The sequence below is a fragment of the Lynx rufus genome, unplaced genomic scaffold (genome assembly GCF_022079265.1).
Source record: "Lynx rufus isolate CCGP_SWC_20201006 ecotype Redwood Valley unplaced genomic scaffold, mLynRuf1.p SCAF_9, whole genome shotgun sequence".
NCBI classification, from domain to species: Eukaryota; Metazoa; Chordata; class Mammalia; order Carnivora; family Felidae; genus Lynx; species Lynx rufus.
The window spans coordinates 16,768,626-16,792,319 of record NW_025814897.1 but is presented as its reverse complement, the minus strand read 5'-3'; the positions used below and the strand labels follow the sequence as shown (position 1 = coordinate 16,792,319).

At 40.3% G+C, this 23,694-nt stretch overlaps 1 protein-coding gene across 1 annotated transcript in view; it reads right to left on the bottom strand.

Annotated features, from left to right (window-relative positions):
• Positions 1-23,694, bottom strand: part of CBL (Cbl proto-oncogene) — an 85,350-nt gene that overhangs the window by 39,063 nt on the left and 22,593 nt on the right. The window lies entirely within an intron of this gene.

Sequence of the window (23,694 nt, the reverse complement as noted above, 5' to 3'; positions counted from 1 at the left end):
GGAATTAAAATTAAATACAGTAACAAAAACAGACTTCAGTCTCCAGTCTCCTCCTGTGAAGGTGAATCATGCCACATATATAACTGCTTTTTTTTTTTTTTTTAATTTTTTTTTTTTCAACGTTTATTTATTTTTGGGACAGAGAGAGACAGAGCATGAACGGGGGAGGGGCAGAGAGAGAGGGAGACACAGAATCGGAAACAGGCTCCAGGCTCTGAGCCATCAGCCCAGAGCCCGACGCGGGGCTCGAACTCACGGACCGCGAGATCGTGACCTGGCTGAAGTCGGACGCTTAACCGACTGCGCCACCCAGGCGCCCCTATAACTGCCTTTTTAAGGAGGGGAAAAAACAATTTCCACACTGCCAGGGGGACAAAACCCAAACTCAATTTTGATTTGAAGGCTTTCCGCTGACTTGAATCTAAGCTACCTCTCTAACTAATTTCTTACTTCTTCACGAGTATGTTCTAGCCAAACTGAATACGTCATCTTTTCTCATACATACTACCCTTGTTCACTTTCCCACCTGTAAGCCTCTGCTTATCAGTTTCCCTAGTCTGAAATAAGACGCAGCTTAAATGTCATTTCCTAAGAAGCCAGCTAGAAGTAATAAACCACTCAAATACCCACAGCACGTTCACCGCAGCTCTCATGTCATCTGAACCCCTCTTGTACTATCGTTATCTATGTACACGAGAGCTAAATCCATTTCTAACGGGTATTCACATCCCTTTGGGCAGCTGCCACCATTTCTAACTTTCGTTATACCTTCAGAAAACACTGCCTACTAGTGCTAGGCTCTAGGGATGGATGCAGCTATGAACAAAACAAAATCTGGCTTTTCGGCATTCCTGTTCCCGTGGGAGAGCATCAGGTGGTGGGAGAAAAGTGCTTTGAAGAAAAACAATGCAGCCTATGAGAAGAGAGTCATGGAGAGTTGCTGTTTTAGAGAGGGTCGTCTTAGGAACCTCTCTTTTGAGAGTTGACTTCTAAGCCAAGTCTGAAGCAGGGGCAAGAAGGGAGTCTGGGATGACTGAGCTGTGTTGGCATCTTTTCTTTTTTTTTTTTTTTTTTTTTTTTAATTTTTTTTTTTTCAACGTTTTATTTATTTTTGGGACAGAGAGAGACAGAGCATGAACGGGGGAGGGGCAGAGAGAGAGGGAGACACAGAATCGGAAACAGGCTCCAGGCTCTGAGCCGTCAGCACAGAGCCCGACGCGGGGCTCGAACTCACGGACCGCGAGATCGTGACCTGGCTGAAGTCGGACGCTTAACCGACTGCGCCACCCAGGCGCCCCTGTTGGCATCTTTTCAAAGAATGTTCCAGTGAGATCTACCAAGGGTCCAGCACGATGCTGGATCAGAGATAAAATATACACACCAAAATCATAATGAGCAGAAAGCTATTTTAATTTGTGAAGCCACAAAAAAAAAAAAAAAAAAAAGAGAGAGAAAGAAAAGAAAAGGGAAAGTTATTGACCACAAGGATGTAATGGCACCAGGCACCTAAGAGGAACTCAAAGTGCTGACTGAAATAGTTACTGAAAATCAATTTGAGACACTTTCCTACTCAAGGATGCATCCCCAAAAAGCCAACTTACATTTCTGAAAACCACCAGAGTTGTGCACCATAAGCATCATACTTCTTAAAAGGAAATTAAATATCTATAAAAGCCCACGGGTCACAGCATTTTGTAACTGATCTGAGTTGAAATTCTGTTCAATAACATTTTAAGGCCGCTGGCTTATGGTTGAGTGCTGTGTATAAGGCTGAGTTTAATCAGCAGAATCCGTCTAAACATGTAATCTTAGAACAACGAGGCGTGATGGATATTTAGCTTATTACGAGGTAAGCAATACTTTTCAAAATTCTGTCAGCAGTTACTTCAATTCATACAATATGTTCTAACAATTCTCCAAAGAGCCACAAAGGAACACAACTGTTCTATTTTTTTATAAATACCCTGAAGACAAAACTTTTCTTACGTTCCAGCAGTAGCAAGTAATACAGGTTTTACTTTAACTCACGAGGTATTTGAAGAAGGAAGTCATTTTTTTTTAATGTTTATTTTTGAGAGCGAGACAGGGAGCAAGTGGGGGGAGGGGCAGAGAGAGAGAGAGAAAGGGAGAGAGAGAGACAGACAGACAGACAGACAGAGAATCCCAAGCAGGGTCCAGGCTCCAAGTTGTCAGCACAGAGCCCGAAGCGGGACTCGAACTCACAAACCATGAGATCATGACCCGAGCCGAAGTTGGATGCTCAACCAACTGAGCCACCCAGGTGCTCCCATTTTTATGACCTTTGACACCAAACATCTACACCTAAGTAACCACAAATTCTACCCTCTAGCTTCCCTCCTCCTCTTCTCTTAGCTCACAACTTCCCCATAATAATCGAATGCTGACTCAGTATACAGTGTCAGTTGTTTTCAAAGTTCAGACCGTGTCAGCTCTTTCCCCCTAACTCAGGTCCTACTCTACAAGCCAACATACCTTTGTACCTGAGGCCTAAAATAATGGTTACATTTTCTGTGTATAGTTTCAGTTAATAAGGGACTAAGATTTCTGTCACCAATACACAGCTATATTAAAGATTAAAGAAGCGGGGCGCCTGGGTGGCTCAGTCGGTTAAGCGTCCGACTTCAGCCAGGTCACGATCTCGCGGTCCGTGAGTTCGAGCCCGCGTCGGGCTCTGGGCTGATGGCTCAGAGCCTGGAGCCTGCTTCCGATTCTGTGTCTCCCTCTCTCTCTGCCCCTCCCCCGTTCATGCTCTGTCTCTCTCTGTCCCCAAAATAAGTAAACATTAAAAAAAAAAATTAAAAAAAAAAAAGATTAAAGAAGCAATATAGCTCCTGCTTTAGCTTCTACAGTAGAAAGATAAATACAACTTGATAGGAATTGCAATCACCATTTCTATAAATCAAACAGGACAGTGTTGAAAAGTAGCCTTTGTATGAACATGAGATAAACAGAAAACTCTTCAAATGATTCCAACCAATGAACTTACTACACAAAATACTGAAAAACAAGCCATCTTTAGAACTCATGGCCACAAAGTACTTTGCAGAGAAAGAGGAAATGAAAAAAAGAACATAGTATGGGGAGATAAATTAACTCTTTATATTAAAATTTATGAACATTTAAGAGGAATACTGAGAATGGTACCACTCTTGCTTTAATGAGAATGCTCCATCCCTTCCAAGTACAGCAACAATTTATTTCATGAAGAAAAGGACTTTTCAGAAATAAGTATTAAGAGATTGAGATCTTTTAGAAAACAATGATGACTTACAATACAGTTAGTCCAATGTATTCATAAAGATAGTCTCACTTAGGGTTACGTTTCTGAAACTCCATTTTGGGGGCGCCTGGATGCCCCAGTTGGTTAGGTGTCTACTTCAGCTCAGGTCATGATCTCACAGTTCGTGATTTCGAAACCCATGTCGGGCTCTGGACTGCCAGTGTGGAGCCTGCTTGGGATCCTTGCTCCCTTCTATCTGCCCCTCCCCTACTTGTGCTTTCTCTCTCAAAATAAATACATGAACTTAAAGTACGGTCCTTAAAAAAAAAAAACAACAAACTCCATTTTGATAGTAATAAATTCTGTAACTCACAAGCATGGTCTGTCTATTCTTTCTACAAAGGAGTATGTGAAAATATATGTGAGAATAGTTAAAAAGACTAGAGATCTAAAATGTATTTCCTGGAGGGGATGCGTGCGTGGATCAGTTGGTTAAGTGACTGACTTTGGCTCAGGTTGGGATCTCGTGGATTGTGAGTTCGAGCCCCATGCTGGGTTTTCTGCTGTCGACACAGAGTCTGTTAATCTAATGTGGTAAGTTAAATATTGTTACCTATTTGGGGATGCCTGGGTGGCACAGTTGGTTAAGTGTCCGACTCTTGATCTCAGCTCAGGTCATGATCTCATAGTTCATGAGTTCAAGCCCTGCCATCGGGCTCTGTGAGGTCGCTGCAGAGCCTGCTCGGGATTCTGTCTCTCCTTTTCCTTCTGTCCCTTCCCTGCCTGTGCTCTCTCTCTCTCTCAAAATAAACTTAAAAAAAATTTTTTTTAAATATTGTTATACATTCTAACATTAGAGACTTGCTAAATGCCAGAATCTGTGAATTATTTTACTCAATTTTCTTTCTGAAGAAATAACACAGGGGTGTCTGGGTGGCTCAGTCTGTTGAGCATCAGACTTCAGCTCAGGTCATGATCTCATAATCCCTAAGTTCAAGCCCTGCATCAGGCTTTCTGCTGTCAGCACGGAGCCTACTTAGGCTCCTCTATCCCCATCGCTCTATCCCCGCCTTGGTCGCTCTTGCTCTCAAAAATAAATATTAAATGTTAAATAAGTGTTAAAAACATTAAAAAAAGGTAACATAGAAACATCAAAAATCATCTCAGCCATTTCAAAACACTGTCTCACGTGAAAATGGTTCAAAGACTCAGAAAGAAGTTTCTTTGATTTTTAAAGCAAAGGAAGCAAGACTTTCCTTTTATAATTTAGTTACTTGTAGAATCTAGGGGACAGGTATAGGATTGGTGTAAAGTTCTTTCAATGTTTCTGTATGAATGAAAATTTTCATAGTAAAACACTGGGGGGAAACCCAAATAATTTAGGCTGAAATGTACTTTAGTATTTGTGGACCCAATGAACCTGTATTTCCCAGTGGGTAAATTTCAAAGTGATTAACACTTTTAATACAATGATTCATAAATAGCTACACAACATTATACAGTATCATTTTGGAGTTGTAAAACATTCTCCCAAATGAGGTCAATATAACCCATTTTTTGACATTTAGCCATGGTGTGGGCTAAAGACTCCAGAGATGATGACAAATTAATTATACTGTTGAATGGTGAATTGATCAATGCTTGTAAGTACTTCATGTACTGGTACCATTTCAGTGATAACCATGCTGCTTTCGTAGTCACTGGACTCCAAAAACCTTACATGCAAACACTAATGTCATCCAAAGAATGCTGACTGAGAACATAGTGACATGACATTTATAACTCAATAGCAGCATCCTCTGCTCAGAGTAATCAGCTTTAAAAATAGATACAACGGAACTTCTTTCAACAAGCTTCACAGGAAGTCAATAAAGTACTGTTTAGCTCTTATCTGCTTAAACTGCTTTAAAAAGGGGGGGGGGGTGCAAAACCAAAAGCATCACCTACAAAAGGAGTTCTGAACCAGTATCTCTGAAAATATCAATGACCTTTTTTTTTATAATACTAAACACACATTAAACGTATCTGTATATTGGTGGTCCTGCCTTTGAGATCCCCAGTTACATGTAACAGACTACCATCACACAACATTAATCATCCAGAGCATTTTGAACTACCGGTTTCACAGAATTCAAAGCTAAAGGGACACTAATGTAATTCACCAAGTGACTGGGAGGGCAGCAGCCCATGTGAGAATCTCTAATACTCCCCTCACACTTCTAACAAATTAATCTTAAAACTCAGACGCAATCTCTTTACTCCCTCCTACACAAAGATTTTCAAAGACTTCCTAATAACCACCAAAAAAGTTCAAACTCCTCAGCTTGTAAATTAAAGCACTTACAAGATGGTCCCAATTCATCCTTCTAAACATATACTACAATATTTTCCCAAACATTCTATACCTTCTGGGGCCCCACACCTTTCTTGATGGTGTTACATCAATACATGCCTCCCTCTAGTTCTAATAGTTCACATTAAGAGCTTATTATGTGTCAGATGCTTTGCTAAACTACATGCATACCTCCTGTGATTCTCACAATGCTTTGAGATAGGAATCATTAATCCTACCTTACAAATGAAGAACAAAGACAGGGATATTAAATGACTCACCTAAGGTCATAGAGCTAGTAACTGGCAGGGCAGGTCGTGAGCCCAAGCTGGTGGGAATGATATATATTTCCTTTCTAATGCCTGTGGTTACTAAAATCCTGCCCAAAGTTCATTCTAAATGCTGACTCTTTGGTGTATGTATTGGGTGGGGTGGGCATGGGATATTTAACAGCTTTCATTTAATGTCTTACTCTCCAACCCCAGACCCCAAAGCATCTTAATTCTTGGCACAGGCTTCATGGGGCGCCTGGGTGGCTCAGTCTGTTAAGACTCCAACTTTGGCTCAGATCATGATCTCTCAGTTCATGAGTCTGAGCCCCACGTCGGGCTCCGCACTGGCAGTGTGGAACCTGCTTGAGATTCTCACTCTCTCCTTCTCTCTCTGACTCTTCTCTGTTCTCTCAAAATAAATAAAACCTAAAAAAATAAAACAAAAAATAAAATACTTAGCACAGGTTCCATCATGTTCTGCTTGGTATCAGCTGTCTCAGTCCCCAACAGAATAACAACTCCTTAGGGACAGGAGCAGGTAAAGTGTCTTACACACTATCTCCTGCAGTAGTGAGTACACTGCCTTGCACTTAACAGGCATTCAATAAATTTGTAGAATGGAATTAGAAAATATAACTTTACCTTTTAAATAAACTTTTTATTTTGGAATCTTAGATTTACAGAAAAGTTGCAAAGATAGTACAGAATGTTCCCATATACCCCTCATTCAGTTTCACTTTCTCCTAATGTTACCACGTCATGTTACTATGGTACATTCATCAAAAGTAACAAACCTTCATCAGTATGGTCCTATTAAGTAAACCCCAGACATTATTCAGGTCTCACCTGTTTCTTCCATTAATGTCCTTATCTGTTTCAGGATCTAACCTAGGATACATAACATTTATCATCATATATCCGCACTCTCCTCTGGTGTGGGATAGTTTCTCAGTCTTTGTTTTTCGTGACCTTAAGAGTTTCGAGGGTTACTGGTCAGGTATTCTGTAGCACATGCCCTCAAGGTGTTTAGCTGATTTTATTCTCATATTTTTGACCGTGCTTGAGTTTACAGAAAGAATGTCATAGAAGTGAGGTGCCCTTCTCATCACAACAGGGGATATGTGAAGTCCACATGACATCACTAGTGATGTTAAGCTTGACCATTTGGTTAATGCTGGGAGCGTCTGCTTCTCCACTGTATAGTTATTAGTGGAAAAGATTTACTTTTTCACAGATCTATTCTTTCTTTCCTAACTCATCTGAAACAGTGATCACTTATACTAGAGACAATATTTTAAAATAATTATTTCTGGGGTGCCTGGGTGGCTCAGTCGGTTAAACATCTGACTCTTGGTTTTCGCTCAGGTCATCTCACAGTTAGTGGGATTGAGCCCCATGTTGGGCTCTGTGCTGACAGCATGGAGCCTACTTGAGATTCTCCCTCCCTCCCTCCCTCCCTCTCTCTCTCGCCAAAGCATAAGAGACTCTTAAAAACTGAGAACAAACTGAGGGCTGATGGGGGGGGGGGTGGGAGAGAGGGGAGGGTGGCTGATGGATATTGAGGAGGGCACCTGTTGGGATGGGCACTGGGTGTTATATGGAAACCAATTTGACAATAAATTTCATATATTTAAAAAAAAAAGAGATTCTCTCTCTCAAAAAAATGAATAAACAAATAAACAAATTTCCTAAAGAGTTTAAAAATAAAATCTGACTTCTCTATATTTCAAAATAACCTCTGAATTTATTCAACCAAGTTCTGAAAGGTAACTATATAAGTTATTATATACACTGAAGCATTTGTCTGCAGCTAAAAGCATATTAATCCTGAGAACTGATTACTACTTCTCTATACCAGTTCCTTAAAGAATACACAAACACGTAAGTAACATAATGCAGAAATCTCCAAAACTTCTCATATCCTCCCACTAACAAATGACAAAACCACCAGGCAATTTTCAGGAAGCTCATTCTGTAAACTTAAAAAATAAATTTAAAAATATAAAGATATATGGGGCACCTGGGTGGCTCAGTCTGTTAAGCATCTGACTTCAGCTCAGGTCATGATCTCACAGTGAACTCGAGCCCCACTTTGGGCTCTATGCTGACAGCTCAGAGCCTACAGCCTGCTTTGGATTCTGTGTCTCATTCTCTCTCTGCCCCTCCCCGATTTGTGCTCTGTCTCTCAAAAATAAATAAATGTAAAAAAACAATTTTTTTAATATATGGATACATTATAGACAGACAGAACAAATTATACTGAGGAGATAGCTCTAATAGAATCTAATCAAATATGCAGAAAGTCTATCTGGTTAGCATTAATTATTTACCTCCTGAATATATTAGACATTAGACGTTTAAATACATGGTTTTTCCCAACAAATACAGAGTAGCTACTAAACTTTGCTATCCTCAAAACTTGGGAAAGAACATGGAATTTTCTATAACTATCTGAATCTAATGCTTCTAAGGGATCAAAACTAGAGAAATCTTCATCATTGCCATTCTCTTCAATGTATTTTCCATGAAATATAATCCTCAAGCTCACAATTCTGTATCTCTGTACAACTCTGGTATTAGTGTTTTAGCTATTAGTATTACGAATTAGTATTTAGTATACAGTTTATATATGTAAAGGTGTATATATAGTATATATGTAGTATATAGTATTAGCAGTATTTTATCAAACTTAACATACTTTATTGAGAAACCATCAACGAAGACAACTCCTATGACATAGGAAAGAACGTCTTCCTCGACGCTACTGTCTAGTTAGCAAAGCAGACTTGCACACTTAGGAAGACTCTAGTAAGTACTAAAGTCAAGTAAAAACCAAGTGCCATAAGAACATGGGTGGGAGAACCACAAACTAAAACTAGTAAAATTTAGAGACCTCTTGGGCTTTACAGAATCCATAAAACTTCCAACGATGGGAAAGAAAGGGATTCCAGGCCGAGGGAGTGAACCAAGACTCCACAGAAGAGCTCGGAGACTGGTAAACCCGACCGGGATGGCTGGAGTGTATCACCACCATGGGAGCCTGCGACAGAACTGAAAACGCGGGCAAAACTCAAAATGGAGATTTAGCAAGCTGGGTGGGAGACAGGACAAATGCAGTGGGAAGTCATTAAAGGTCTGCAATCAGGAGTCATATTTAATGGGTTTTAAGGCCATAAATAACAGCGGCATTGAAGAGTGAATTAGAGGAGAAATGACAAAAGCAGGAACATCAGTTAGGATATACTACAGTAGAAAGGTAACGGGAGCCTGAACATGGGCAGTAAAAGAAGACCGATTTAGGGTGCCTGGCTGGCTCAGTAGGTAGAGCTTGCAACTCTTGACCTTGGGATCATGAATTCAAGCCCCGTGTTGGGTGTGGAGATTACTTAAAAAAAAAAAAAAAAAGGAAATATATATATATATATATATATATATACACACACACACACACACACACACACACATATGTATATGTATGTATTTTTGAAAGACCAATTTGAGAGATATTGCAGAAGTAAAATCAAGAAGAGATGACTGAATAGAAGAGATGGTGAACAGGAAACTCTGAGCCTGAGCAACTGGGATAGGGTTATTCCCATTTTTATAGTAATAAATATACAATATACTAATATTTTATAGTAATAAAAGCTAACACTTTTATTAAAGGCTTTCTATGTGTCAGGCACTTTATGTATCTTACTATTTAGTTAATTCTCATTTACAATCCTGCCAGATAGATTGAACCATTATCCCCATTTTACAGATGAAAAACCCAAGGCTGAAAGAAAAAGCCTATAACCAATCCTAGCAGTTCGGGCCTATCACCACTATGTGATACCAATGCTAGGAACAAAGCAGCAGCTGCTGGTCTGCTTAGTGCAAAGGGCACATTCTGTGTTCTGACACGTTGAGTGTGAGGTGTCCGAAAGATATTAACACGGCGACATCTAGCCAGCCGCCTGAGAAAGAGGCAGGGAAGCAGATGTGCACAGGATTGTTGACACGACTGGGAATGGAACGGCCTGTCTGTTCCTTCCCTCACACAGGACAATCCAACTGAAATGATGGCGTTTTGAAAAAACGTGGAGCGGGGCGCCTGGGTGGCGCAGTCGGTTAAGCGTCCAACTTCAGCCAGGTCACGATCTCACGGTCCGTGAGTTCGAGCCCCGCGTCAGGCTCTGGGCTGATGGCTCAGAGCCTGGAGCCTGCTTCCAATTCTGTGTCTCCCTCTCTCTCTGCCCCTCCCCTGTTCATGCTCTGTCTCTCTCTGTCCCAAAAATAAATAAACGTTGAAAAAAAAAAATTTAAAAAAAAAAGAAAAAAAAAAAAAGAAAAAACGTGGAGCGTGTGTCTCCCTTTGGGAGGAGTGTGGGGGAAGGTGGGATGAAGTTGGAACATGAGTGGCAGACTTCTTTTATAAAAAGCAGAACAAATCCATGTGGAAGGTTGTCTTGAAACAATGGGCAGCCGGTGTCCCAAGTGAGCCACCTTTCTAAGAAAATCATGATTTTCTACTTGTTTTCACATAAGGCAGAAATTAATGCCATCTCTTTGGACCCAGTCTTTGTTTCTCAGTATCTTTTATAGACTTGATGAAAATGCATTTAGCATCCTAGCGCATCTCCCTATATTCTAAAATTTTAGGGGTTCTACCACCCATTCATATTTCCCAACAGGAAAATCATATGGAACCTGTATATTAGAGCCACCATGCAAAAGTAAACCATATCTACTGTGTTCATTAAATTTGGTAAAGCAAGACACATATGATAAAACGTCAACATTGTCAAAGTGCAGAGGTATGTTCACAAATGAAGAAAAATAAAGAAAAAAATCACAAATGTGTCTTGAGTAGAATGTAAGATACTTGAAAGCTGAAATCTTAAACCTATCATGATGAATTGGTAAAATAAAATCTTCAGAATGTACCAGCTTTTAAAATCTAACACAATTAGACACAAATAAAAATATAGAAGGTATTTTAATAACAGAATACAATGAAATCTATTCCAATAACCTTTACTAATTTACTCATTCCATAAACAGTGAATGCCTACTATATGGCGAGCACTGTTCTTAAACACGTTAAGTTTAGGGGAAATGGACTTTCATTTCAAACCTTGAGTAAACCACAACCCCTAAACAGAGTAGTCATCAAAAACCCCCTCCCCAGCCCTCACACACAGACATAGTTATGCATGCATGTATGCACAAGCATGCACATTAGACCATAACAGTACTACAGAAGAATTTTTACTGAATATTCCCCACAAAAACTAATTATTTTTGCAAACGGTCACAAATACAGAAAGAGAGTAACTCATTTTGATTACTTGCATAGTCAAAAGACCATGAGAAAAAAATTCTATGCTAGTTTCACTTACTAACATAGATGAAAAAATTGTAAACGATTGTTAAATAGAATCCAATAAAGCATTTATACATCATTACAAACTAGGGTTGATCCAAGCAATGCAAGGATAGTTTAGCGTCACAAATCTATTACCATAATTCACTGTTAACAACTGCATACAGAAATAACAAAAACAAAAAGGTTCCCTTTATAGAGCCATCTTTTTTTTGAGAGGGAGAGAGTGTGCACATAAGCGTGGGGGGGGGGGTGGGGGGGGACGGAGACGGAGAGGGAGGGAGAGAATCTTAAGCAGGCTCCTCACCCAGCATGGAACCTGACACAGGGCTCAATCTCATGACCCCAAGATCGAGATCATGACCTGAACGGAAATCCAGAGCCACATGCCCAACCACCTGAGCCACCCAGGTGCCCCTATGGAGTCATCTTTATCTCCATCACAGTCCAGTTACCACTTTAGTCCCAGCCACCATCATCTCACGTAGATAACGGACTCCGGCTCCTGACTGATCATCCTATGCTCTCTGGCAATGAGCTTAGCAATGAGCTAACAAAGACCAAGGGCTCCTCCTTCCCTGACAGGAAGAGTTTCTCCTAAACATCTTCCCAAGGGCTCCCACAGTCTCTAGGTACCAGGCAGCTGGTTCTCAGCAGTTCCTGGAAACAGGTGGTTCCCCGAATCCCACTTTTTACCTTATTCATCACACTCAACCCCATAAAGAGAGCTCAGGGGTGGGTTGGGGAGGTAGGGTCTCTTTCCTGGAGCTCAGTCGCATGCCCCAACCTAAGCACTTCTCTCCACAGGACACCATGAGAACAGGGGGATCTGTGTACCTGTCATCCTTCCATGCATGAATTCCAGCCTGACATTCATCTGGAGTCTACTGAGAGTCAAGTTTTCAAAAGTGACTTCAGTAGTTTTTGAATTATGAGATTTCTTCTGAAAAAATTATGGTAAAATACACATGACATAAAATTATTTTAACCATTTTCAAGTCTATAATTCAATGGATAGGACATTGAATACTTTTCTCCTTCCCATAATTTGAGGACTGTGTATCTAATTGTTTTTTAAGAAAGCAAATACTTAGGTCTGTTTTCTGTGTACAGGCATTTTTCTAAGAGTTTTCTAAATATTAACTTATTATAATATGACAACTAACAGGATATATTATAAATACAATATTTATAATATAATAAAATTATAACTTATAACATATTATTATAATATACAACTTATATATAATTCATAATAACATATTATATAATATTTATTATTGTAATATGTAATTATTATAATAAATATAATTATATATAATATTAACTTAATATAATATGATTATAACATTATAATATAATCCTATGAGAACACCTTTAAGTGAGATACTGAGGCAAAGAGCAGTAACTTGTCTAAGGCCATTACACACGGCTGATGGCAGAGGACTCCAATCTGGGCAATCCAGCTCACACGTACCGTCAGCCCGCTTAGCACCTAATTCTACTGTGCCAAAACATCACGGCTCAACATGCCATGTTTCCTGATACGTAAGTGTGCCGCTGAGTGGAAATGACTGACAAACTGTGCTATAAAACAGGGACTTAATAATCATTCAGGATCTGCAAGTAAAGATTTAATCTACAAAATCTTGATCCAGTGATTAAAAAGTAAAATAGACGATATTCACACATACACAGGCCTAAAGACCCCTGCGCAAAGTTCGTGTGGAGAATTTAACTCACTGTTAACACAAACAACAATGGAAGATTCTCTCTCCTAAATCCCTTTTCAATCATGCTCTTTGAAATCAGAACAGGAGAATCAAAGAAAAGGATCACTATCATCTGGTTCAACTTCACCAAGATTATACAAGTCAACTATTCTAAATATAAATAACTGGGGGCGGAGGGAGGCGGCGCCTGGGTGGCTCAGTCGGGGTTGGGCGGCCGACTTTGGCTCAGACCATGATCTCCCGGCTGGAGCCCTGAGTCGGGCTCTGTGCTGACAGCTCAGTTTCTGGAGCCTGCTTCAGATTCTGTCTCCCTCTCTGCCTCTCCCCCACTTGCAAGCGCTCGCACTCACTTGCGCACGCGCGCTCACTCTCTCTCGCTCGCTCTCTCAAAAATAAACATTAAATGTGACTAACTGGGGGAAGAGGCCCTAAGAATAAGAATGGAAACAAGTTAAGACATACTAACTCTAAGTACTTAAACTTGGATTTCAACCATCTAGGTGTATTTTATTAGACACTAAAGCTGGGTGAGTGTTTTGCATGTAAAAGGAGGTGGGGGAGGGTTTAAACAAAGAGGAAAGAAAAATGCTAACGAAGTCTTCTTAGTCCATTTCTTTGGCAAATTTAAAACACTGGATTTAAGCTTTTGGAAAAAACAAAACAAAACAAAAAACATGTATTTCAACACACAGTAAGTATAAGGAGAAAAAGAAGTTGCCAGGATGAGAATTCACACAGTTAGGTATCCCTAGCAAGCATTTGCTACTTTGTACACAACAGCCTGGCAAAAAAGGCATTCTTGCAGCCAGCTTTTGAGCTTGTTCTTTAAGATGTTCTCATTTAAATGCAGTTGTACACTTCACAAGTATCATGGTTTTAGAGCAAGCCTTGGTTGGCACTATTAGAGCAAAGTGATTAGAAAAAGGCTTTTACACATTCTACTTGACATTCACTGCCTACTTCGCTATAATGTTCTGGTTTCATAAAAGTTACCACAGATTCTTTGAGGGGAGGCAAGGGAGGAGATCTTCATATTCCTTCTATTTGCATAATCAAGCTTATGTCCAATTAGAAGTATTTGAGTGACCTTCTCTTGTTATGTAAGGACATAATCCTGTGATAAATGGCACTGCTGAATATTTTTGTGTTCAAAAGACATGCCTGTTAAAAAAATGTTTTAACTTCTCTGAGTCTATGTGGTTTACTATTTCAGAAGATACTTGAAAAGTGGGGTCTCCAAGGGATCATTTCTATAGTCTGGAATGGAATATACAGTTACCTTTCCTTTACATTCAAAGAAAACCAAAGTCATTAGTAATAAACATTTGGGAGAGTAGCTTAAAAAAAAAAAAAAAAAAAAAAGAGGCTCTGGCACTTAACTAGCCACACGTACTTGGGTAACTTATTCTAACTCTTGATAACACAAAAATATCTATCCGGGTCCTCTGCCCATTGTTTAGTCAGGTTATTTGTTTTTGGTATTGAGTTGTAGCAATTCTTTATATATTTTGATTATTAACCCCATATTGGACATATCATTTGCAAATATCTTCTCCCACTCAGTGGGTTGCCTTTTTGTTTTGTTGATGGCTTCCTTCACTGTGCAAAAACTTTTTAATTTGAGGTCTTCTCAAGGTGTTTATTTTTGCTTTTGTTTCTCTTGCCTCAGGAAACCAATGAGTTTACTGCCTAGATTTTCTTTTCGGAGTTTCATGGTTTTATATTTTAATTCAAATCCCTTCTCACTTCTTTTGATAAATCTCTAAAAGTGGAACTGGGGGCACCTGGGTAGCTCAGTCAGTTGAGCCTCCGACTTCGGCTCAGGTCATGATCTCACAGTTTGTGGGTTCAAGCCCCACGTCGGGCTCTGTGCTCACCTCTTGCTCGGAGCCTGGGGCCTGCTTCAGATCCTGTGTCTCCTTCTCTCTCTGCCCCTCCCCTACTCACACGTTGCCTCACTCTGTTTCTCAAAAATAAATGTAAAAAAATTTTTTTTTCTTAAATAAATAAAAGTGGAACTGCTGAGCAAAAGTTTAAATCTTTGTATATAAACCAGCCCCCAGAAAGGCTGAACCAATTTCATTCCTACCACAACCAGATAGGGGTGCACTCAATTTCCTGCACCCTCCTTTGAAACACTAAAGCCAATTTTCCATTTTTTTGCCAATTTTTTTAGTCCAAAGGAAAATTATTTTAGGACTAGCAAACTAGATTTATTTTTTAGTATTTCTATTTGCCCTTTTTTGTTTATTTGAGAGCAAGGGCAGGCATGTGTGTTGCACAAACAAGTGAGGAGCAGAAGGAGAGGGGGAGAGAGAATCACAAGTGGGCTCCCTGCTGTCAGCGGAAAGCCTGACACAGGGCTTGATCTCAGTAACCTTGAGATCATGATCTGAGCTGAAATCAAGAGTCAGGCGCTTAAATGACTGAGTCACCTAAGTGCCCCCTGTCAACTTTCTATTTAGAGAAAGGGTTTTTTTGTGTGTTTTTAAATGTTTCTTTGCTGGCTACTGCAATCTATCCTCTCTCGTTTCTTTCTTTCTCAGTCTCCACCATCAACTCCTCTCCCCTTAGATGATTCTGTCTACTCTCATGGCTTTAAATATTATTCTGAAAGCCACTAAATTTCTAACTGTAATCTACACCTCTCCTTCTGAATTCCAATGTCCAACACAGCTAATTGCCTGGTTGACTTATTGCCTTAGATCGCTCATAAAAATAGCTCAAAAGTAAACAAGTCCAAAAGGAACTCTTGATTCTCCCCACTCCCGATTTAGTTCTTCCCACACCTAGACTCCAAATTCCCCAGTTTAGTAAATGCTGCCGCCACTGACAGAGTTAATGACAGAAATCTATAGGTCATCATCGATCCTTCTCTGTCATCTTTTCTACCTCTCCTCTTGTCCAATTCACTAGCAATTCTTTTCGATTCTAGCTCCAATCCATCTCCTGTCTGTCCACTTTTCTCCCCAGACCAGGATGTCTCACCTCCCATGTGGCTGACAGCAACAACCTTGTCACGTACGCCTCTCCTCCCATCACTGCTACCCACAGGCCTAATCTGTTTCCCACAGAGCAGCCAGCAGTTATCACTGTAAAGTAACAACCAGGTCAGGTCCTTCCCCTTTTCTACTTCTCTATGGCTTCCCATTGCACCATCTATCCCGTTTCTCAAACCAGAAACCTAGCCAATCATTAACAACTCATGTTATGCCAGCCTGAAAACACATCAAGTACTATCTACTTCTTACCTTCTCTGCCATCACAACTTTGTGTTCAATTCATCATCTTCTCTGCCCAGCATTGAAAAGGAGGTGCTGCCCCTTTCCCAATCGAGAGAAATGCATTCCTAATCTGAGAGGGAATCTTTCCTCACCAAGCCCAAACTTCTCAACACAAAGATCTAAGCTGCCATCATCTACCAGTGAGATCTGGCATACTAACTTTATAACTAAAAAGGCAGCACAGGTACAACAAAGTTTAGTCTTACTTCCAAAGTACATACAACAAAACGGTAATGTTTTAAAATTAGCTGCATCTCAATATCCCATTCAGCTTCTGCTATAACATCCTGTGCAAGAAAGAAAACAGGTGCAAAAACCAGGGTTACAGATCAAAGACAAAAAAGCAGCTTATAGCTTTTGCTTAAATCGTTTTTATGAAGTCTAAGAAAAACAAGGGCAAATTTCTCTTTAGGGAAGTTACTTCATCCAATATCCTCTCTAAAACAAAAACAGGAAGCAACTATATTAAATATTGATAGATATACTTATGCAGAGCATATTGAAGGGATCAGCTCTTCAACTTTCAGTCTAAGAACAAACTCCCTTGTGCATACAGCTTGAGGGGAATAAGTATGCTCCCCAAGCCACAGGTTCATCTAGAGGTGACACCTGGCCCACGCTGGATGAATCCCAGCACTTGCCTTTTCTTTGGAGTTGACTGGTTCAGGGATAATCAACTGATCTCTAGCAAGTCAGATCAAAACGGAAACTAAGAGTCAGATGGTCTGCTACAGCAGAAACCCTTAAGATGTAAATCCTGGATGTAGCAGAGGTCAGATTTTCCTTTAATTCAGACATTAACCTGCATTGAGAGAACGCAGATAGAATCCCAGCACATTGCCAACCCTGGTTTCAGTTACTCCTCAGGCTTACTTGCATTCTTGCCCTTAATGCAATTTAACATATTCACTTTTTCTAGAATTTTACAAGTCCACAGATTTCCCTCTCCAAAGAAGAAAAACCAGGAATGAAGCATGAAAGGCTTGTTAACTTCCTTTCATGATTTAAAAAAAAAAAACAAAAAACAAAAAACAAAAAACAAAAAAAACCCCACTAAACAAGGAATAGAAGAAAACTTTCAAACCTGATAAAGGACATCTCTGAAAATCCCACAGCTAAACATCATACTCAATGGTGAAAGACTGAAAGCTTTCCTCCTAATATCAGGAACAAGACAAGGATGTCTGCTCTTACCACTTCTATTCAACATAAATTCTATTCAACATGAGGTTCTAGACAACACAAGTAGGCAAGAAAAAGAAATAAAAGTTATCCATAAGGTAGTAAAATTTCCTCTATTTGCACATGACATGATCTTGTTTGTAGAAAATCCTAAGGAATCCACTACAAAACTACTAGAACAGGGGCGCCTGGGTGGCTCAGTCGGTTAAGCGTCCAACTTCAGCTCAGGTCGTGATCTCACAGTCCGTGAGTTCAAGGCCCGCATCGGGCTCTGTGCTGACAGCTCAGAGCCTGGAGCCTGCTTCAGATTCTGTCTCTCCCTCTTTCTCTCTGCCCCTCCCCACTCTCTCTCTCTCTCAAAAATAAACATTAAAAAAAATAACTTAAAAAAACCCTACTAGAATCAATAAATGAGTTCTGCAGAGTTGCAGGATATAAAATCAATACATAAAAATCAATTGTGCTCTATAAACCAGCAATAAAGTATCCAAAAGCGAAATCAGAAGAGCAATTCCATTTTTAACAGCATCAGAAAGAATAAAATATTAGGAACAAATTGAGCCAAGGTGAAAAACTTGTACACTGGAAACCACAAAACAATGTTCAAAGACTTTAAAAAAAAAAAAACCTAAATAAATGGAAGGATATCCCATGTTCATAGATTGGAAGACTTAGTATTGTTAACATAGCAATACTTCCCAGATTGATCTTCCAGTCCAATGCAAAATTACAGCCACTCTTTTTGTAGAAATTGATGAGCTGATCCTAAAACCCATAAAGAATCTCAAGGTACCTCAAATAACCAAAACAATCTTGAAAAAGAACAAAGCACACTTCCTGATTTCAAAGCTTTACTACAAAGCTACAGTAATCAAGATGGTGTAGGGGGCACCTGAGTGGCTCAGTGGGTTAAGCTTCCAACTTCAGCTCAGGTCATGATCTCACTGTTCGTGGTTTCAAGCCCCACATCCAGCTCTGTGCTGACAGCTCAGAGCCTGGAGCCTGCTTGGGATTCTGTGTCTCCCTCTCTCTCTGCCCCTCCCTGCTCACACACTGTCTCTCTTTCTCTCTTTCAAAAATAAACATTAAAAAAAAATTTTTTTTTTAAAGAAAAAAAACTGACGGTGTAGATACTGGCATAAGGAAAGACACATACCCAATGGAAAGAACAGAAAGAATCCAGAAATAAAAATTTAAATTTACATATAAAATTTACATCTAAAAATAAAAATTTACATATGGTAAATTGACTTTTGACAAGTGCATCAAGCCAATTCAATGGGGAAGAGTGTTCTTTTTCTCTTTTTATTTTTTTTTAATGTTTATTTATTTTTGAGACAGAGCACCAGCAGGGGAAGGGACAGAGAGAGTGGAAGACACAGAATTCAAAGCAGGCTCCAGGCTCTGAGCTGTCAGCACAGAGCCCGACATGGGGCTTGAACCCACGAACCATGAGATCATGATCTGAGCCAAAATCAGATGCTCAACCGACTGGGCCACCCAGGTGCCCCAGAAAGAGTGTTCTTTTCAATAAACAGTGCTGGCACTAAAGGATACCCACCTGCAAAAGAATAAAGTTGGACACTTACCTTTAGACCATATACAGAAGTTAACTCAGAATAATCACAGGCATAATCTTCATGACACTGAATTAAGCAATGGTTTCTTAGCCATGACATCAAAAGCACAAGTAACCAAAGAAAAAATAGTGGACATCAAAATTAAAATCGTTTGGGGGCATCTGGGTCGCTCAGTTGGTTAAGCGTCCGACTTCAGCTCAGGTCATGATCTCATGGTCCGTGAGTTCGAGCCCCGGGTCAGGCTCTGTGCTGACAGCTCAGAGCCTGGAGCCTGCTTCAGATTCTGTGTCTCCCTCTCTCTCTGACCCTCTCCCATTCATGCTCTGTCTCTGTCTCAAAAATAAACATTAAAAAAAAAAATTTTTAGGGGCGCCTGGGTGGCGCAGTCGGTTAAGCGTCCGACTTCAGCCAGGTCACGATCTCGCGGTCCGTGAGTTCGAGCCCCGCGTCGGGCTCTGGGCTGATGGCTCGGAGCCTGGAGCCTGTTTCCGATTCTGTGTCTCCCTCTCTCTCTGCCCCTCCCCCGTTCATGCTCTGTCTCTCTCTGTCCCAAAAATAAATAAACGTTGAAAAAAAAAAAAATTTTTTTTTAAATAAAAAAACAAAATTAAAATCGTTTGTACTTCAACTGATACTAACAAGAAAGTAAAAGACAACCCACAGAATGGAAATAAAATTTTGTAAATCATATATCTGATAAGGGTCTAGTATCCAGAATATGTCAAGAACCCTTACAACTCTACGATATAAAGAAAAACAACCCAAAATGGGCAAAGGATTTTAATAGACATTCCTCCAAAAAAGATATACAGACAGCCAATAAACACATGAAAACATGTTCACATTATTACTCATTAAGGAAATGCAAATCAAAACCACAATGATACCTACTTCATACCTAGTAGGATGACTATAATCAGAAACAAAAACAATAACAAGTGTTGGTAAGAAACTGAAACCCTTGTACGTTGTTGGGGGAATGTGAAATGCTGCTGCGGTAAACAGTCTTGTAGTTCCTCAAAAAGTTAAACGTAGAGGGTGCCTGGGTGTCTCAGATGGTTGAGCAATCAACTCTTGATTTTGGCTCAGGTCAGGATCTCAGTCATGAGATGACCAAGTTTCGTGGAGCTTCACGGAGCCTGAGGTTAGGCTCGGAGCCTGTTTAAGATTATCTCTCTCCCTCTTCCTCTCCCCTACTAGTGCACTCTCTTTCTCTCAAAAAAGTTACCATATGACTCAGCAATTCTACTCTCAGGTATATACCCAAGAAAACATGGCCACACAACAACTTGCACACAGATGTTCATAGCAGCATTATCATTATAGTCACGTGGAAACGAAGCTGTCTGTAATCAAAATGTGATATACCCATGCAAGCAGATATTATGTAGCCATTAAAAATGAATGAAGTACTGAACCACACTATAACATGAATGAGTTGTGAAAACATGCGCTACGAAAGCCAAACAAAAAAGGCCACATGTTATAGAACTCCACTTATGTAAAACACCTACAACAGGCACATCTTCAGAGATAGAAAGGATTGTGATTGTCAGGGGTTCAGGGGTACGGAGCAGGAGTGGGGAATGGAGAGTGACTGCTAATGAGTATGATGTTTCTTGTTGACGGAATGGAAACATTCTGAAATTAGACACTGGGGACGTGACACAATTTTGTGAACATACTAAAAAAACCACTGAATTACATGCTTTAAAAGGGTGAATTTTATGATATGTTAACATCTCAATGTGAAAACTGACTGGGGGACGCTGGGTGGCTCAGTCGGTTAAGCATCCAACTTCCGCTCAGGTCATGATCTCACAGTTCGTGGGTTGGAGCCTGCATTAGGCTTTTTCGCTGACAGTGCAGAGCCTGCTTGGGATTCTCTCTCCCTCATGCTTTCTCTTTCAAAATAAATAAACTTTAAAAAAATAAAAAAACGATTAGGAAGGAGCACCTGGGTGGCTCAGCTGAGCATCTGACTTCGGCTCAGGTCATGATCTCACGGTTCGGGAGTTCAAGCCCCACATTAGGCTTGTTGTTGTCAACACAGAGCCTGTTTTGCCTCCTCTGTGTCCCACCTTTTCTCTGCCTTTCCCCCACAGAGCCCGCTTTTGATCCTCTGTCCCCCATCTTCTCTCTGCCTTTCCCCCGCTCGTTCTCTCTCTCTTTCTCAAAATAAACTAAAAACAAAAAAAAAAAACCCAAAACTGATTAGGAAAAAAGCCTCTAAGAAACCAAAATACAGATCACAAAGGTCATACAGTAAAGCCATTTTCCTTCATTACAAAAAAAAAAAAACCTGAATCTCAACTGAAATTTATTCTCACTTTACATATAACTTGTACAAATCTTGCTGTATTAAACCCATAGTATATTAAAAACTTTATATTATGGAGAATAAAACTGATACTCCCCAGGAATACTGGGGTAAAGTATCAGGCACACTAACAGTAAAGTTAAAAAAAAAAGGCAAACGAGGGCCCTCCGCGACAGCCCGTTTGTGCTTAGTGTCCCGTGCACACGCTTTGCAAGCAGCGGCACCACGTGTCTGGCTTCCAGCGAGTTGAATGGATGGCAGCAGTTACTATTGCTGCCAGTACAGCTGCGACTGGATTATCTGGCTCACAAAAGATTTTACATTCAAGATCATCCAACAAGGGGCGCCTGGGTGGCTCAGTCAGCTAAGCGTCCGATTTCGGCTCAAGGCCATGAGTTCACAGTCTGTGGGTTCGAGCCCCGCGTCGGGATCTGGAGCTCAGAGCCTGCAGCCTGCTTCGGATTCTGTGTCTCCCTCTCACTCTGCCCTTCCCCTGCTCGCACTCTGTCTCTGTCCCTCTCTCCCGCCCTAAAATAAATAAACATTAAAAAAAGATCATCCCACAAATCTATGGTGAACCCTCACATCCAGAAAGACAACCCTAAGGTAGTACATGCTTTTGACATGGAAGATTTGGGAAATAAAAGCTCGTGTACTGCCACTGCTGGAGGTCCAAAAAGTTCCCAGTCTGTGATGGATTCACACAAACGCAATGAAGAGACTTGAGACAACGTGGGACCTCTGATCGTTAAGAAGAAAGAAACTTAAATGGACAATTTTGATGCTGCAAACCGACTCGTCATGATGTTACCTGATTGTTTAACTAGAATGACTACCACTTCTAATTCACCTTCCCTGGGTTCTAGATGGGGTATATTGCCAACTGCAGCTTTCGTATTCATAGCATTTGCTTCCTTGTTGAACCATCGTGGTGCACATTGTTTAAACAAAAAAAGGAAAAAGTAAAAACCTCATGGCCTTTGGGTTAAAAAAAAATTGCAAAAGAACTTGAAACAATAGTATGAGGCCATTCAGTTAGGACAAACCGGTCTATATACTTCATTAGGATCTGGCAGTGTCACGAATACTCAGCCTTGTACAATAAGCTATGTTTAGAGTGAAGAAAATGAGGAAGATGATTAAAATTAGAGCTAATACACTTATCACTTTCACTGTGCCAATCACTGTCCTAAGCTCTCAACCTTTACTCAATAATTCCCAACAACCTTACAAGGAAAGTACTACTATTATCTCATTTTACAGATGAAGAAACTGAGGGATCAAAGAGCTAAGTGCCAAGTTAAAATTCAAACACAGGCTTCAGAGTCCATCCTCTTAACTAGTACACCATACTGTCACTCAGAGATGAACATTTCATTGTTTAAAAAAAAAGTTAACAGGCGCCTGGGTGGCTCCATCGGTTAAGCGTCCAACTTCGGCTCAGGTCATGATCTCATGGTTCATGGGTTCGAGCCTCACGTTGGGCTCTGTGCCAAGAGCTTGGAGCCTGGATGGAGCCTGCTTCAGATTCTGTGTCTCCCTCTCTCTGCCCCTCCCCACTCATGCTCTGTCTCTGTCTCTCAAAAATAAACAAACATTGAAAAAAAAAGTTAAATATTCAGTATGCTCTAAGACTGGAAAATCTATAATTTCACTGTAACAGTGCTCTTTAAAAAAATCTTAAAAATCATGGCAGCGTATGTATGATCTATAGGGGACTGTCTAGAAGTAATAGAACAGTTACCACCTGACTTCACCCTGTACTCCCAGCTCACTTATCTTCCCCAATTCTAGCTAAAGTAGACTGCTCCCTTTCCTTCAACATACAGAGCCTATGTTTTCATGCCCCTGTGTTAAAGGCCTTTTCTTCATTTCACTGACTAGGAAATTTCTACTTGCCCTCCTAAAACCTAGCTCAAATAACACTTCCTCTGTGCCAAATTCTCTGATGCTGCTAGGCCAAACTGTGTTCACACAGCATTTTGTACATATCTCTATTAAGCGATCTAACACAGTACCTCAACTGAGAGCTTAACTCCCCTTTTCACCTCCTACAATTAGAACCTAGTTCACTGTAGATGTTAAAATTAAATTTTAAGTTCTGGTACCTAATAAAGGAAAATTATTTTTTAAAAACTTAGCAATACAAAATCACCAGTTAGCTATAGCCCACATAGTCAGGGTTTTAACAAAAGTCATAAAATTTAAATATTTTAAAGGAACAAAGTTCACGTTCCTATAAACCTAGGAGTTACAGGGGCGCCTGGGTGGCGCAGTCGGTTGGGCGTCCGACTTCAGCCAGGTCACGATCTCGCGGTCCGTGAGTTCGAGCCCCGCGTCAGGCTCTGGGCTGATGGCTCGGAGCCTGGAGCCTGTTTCCAA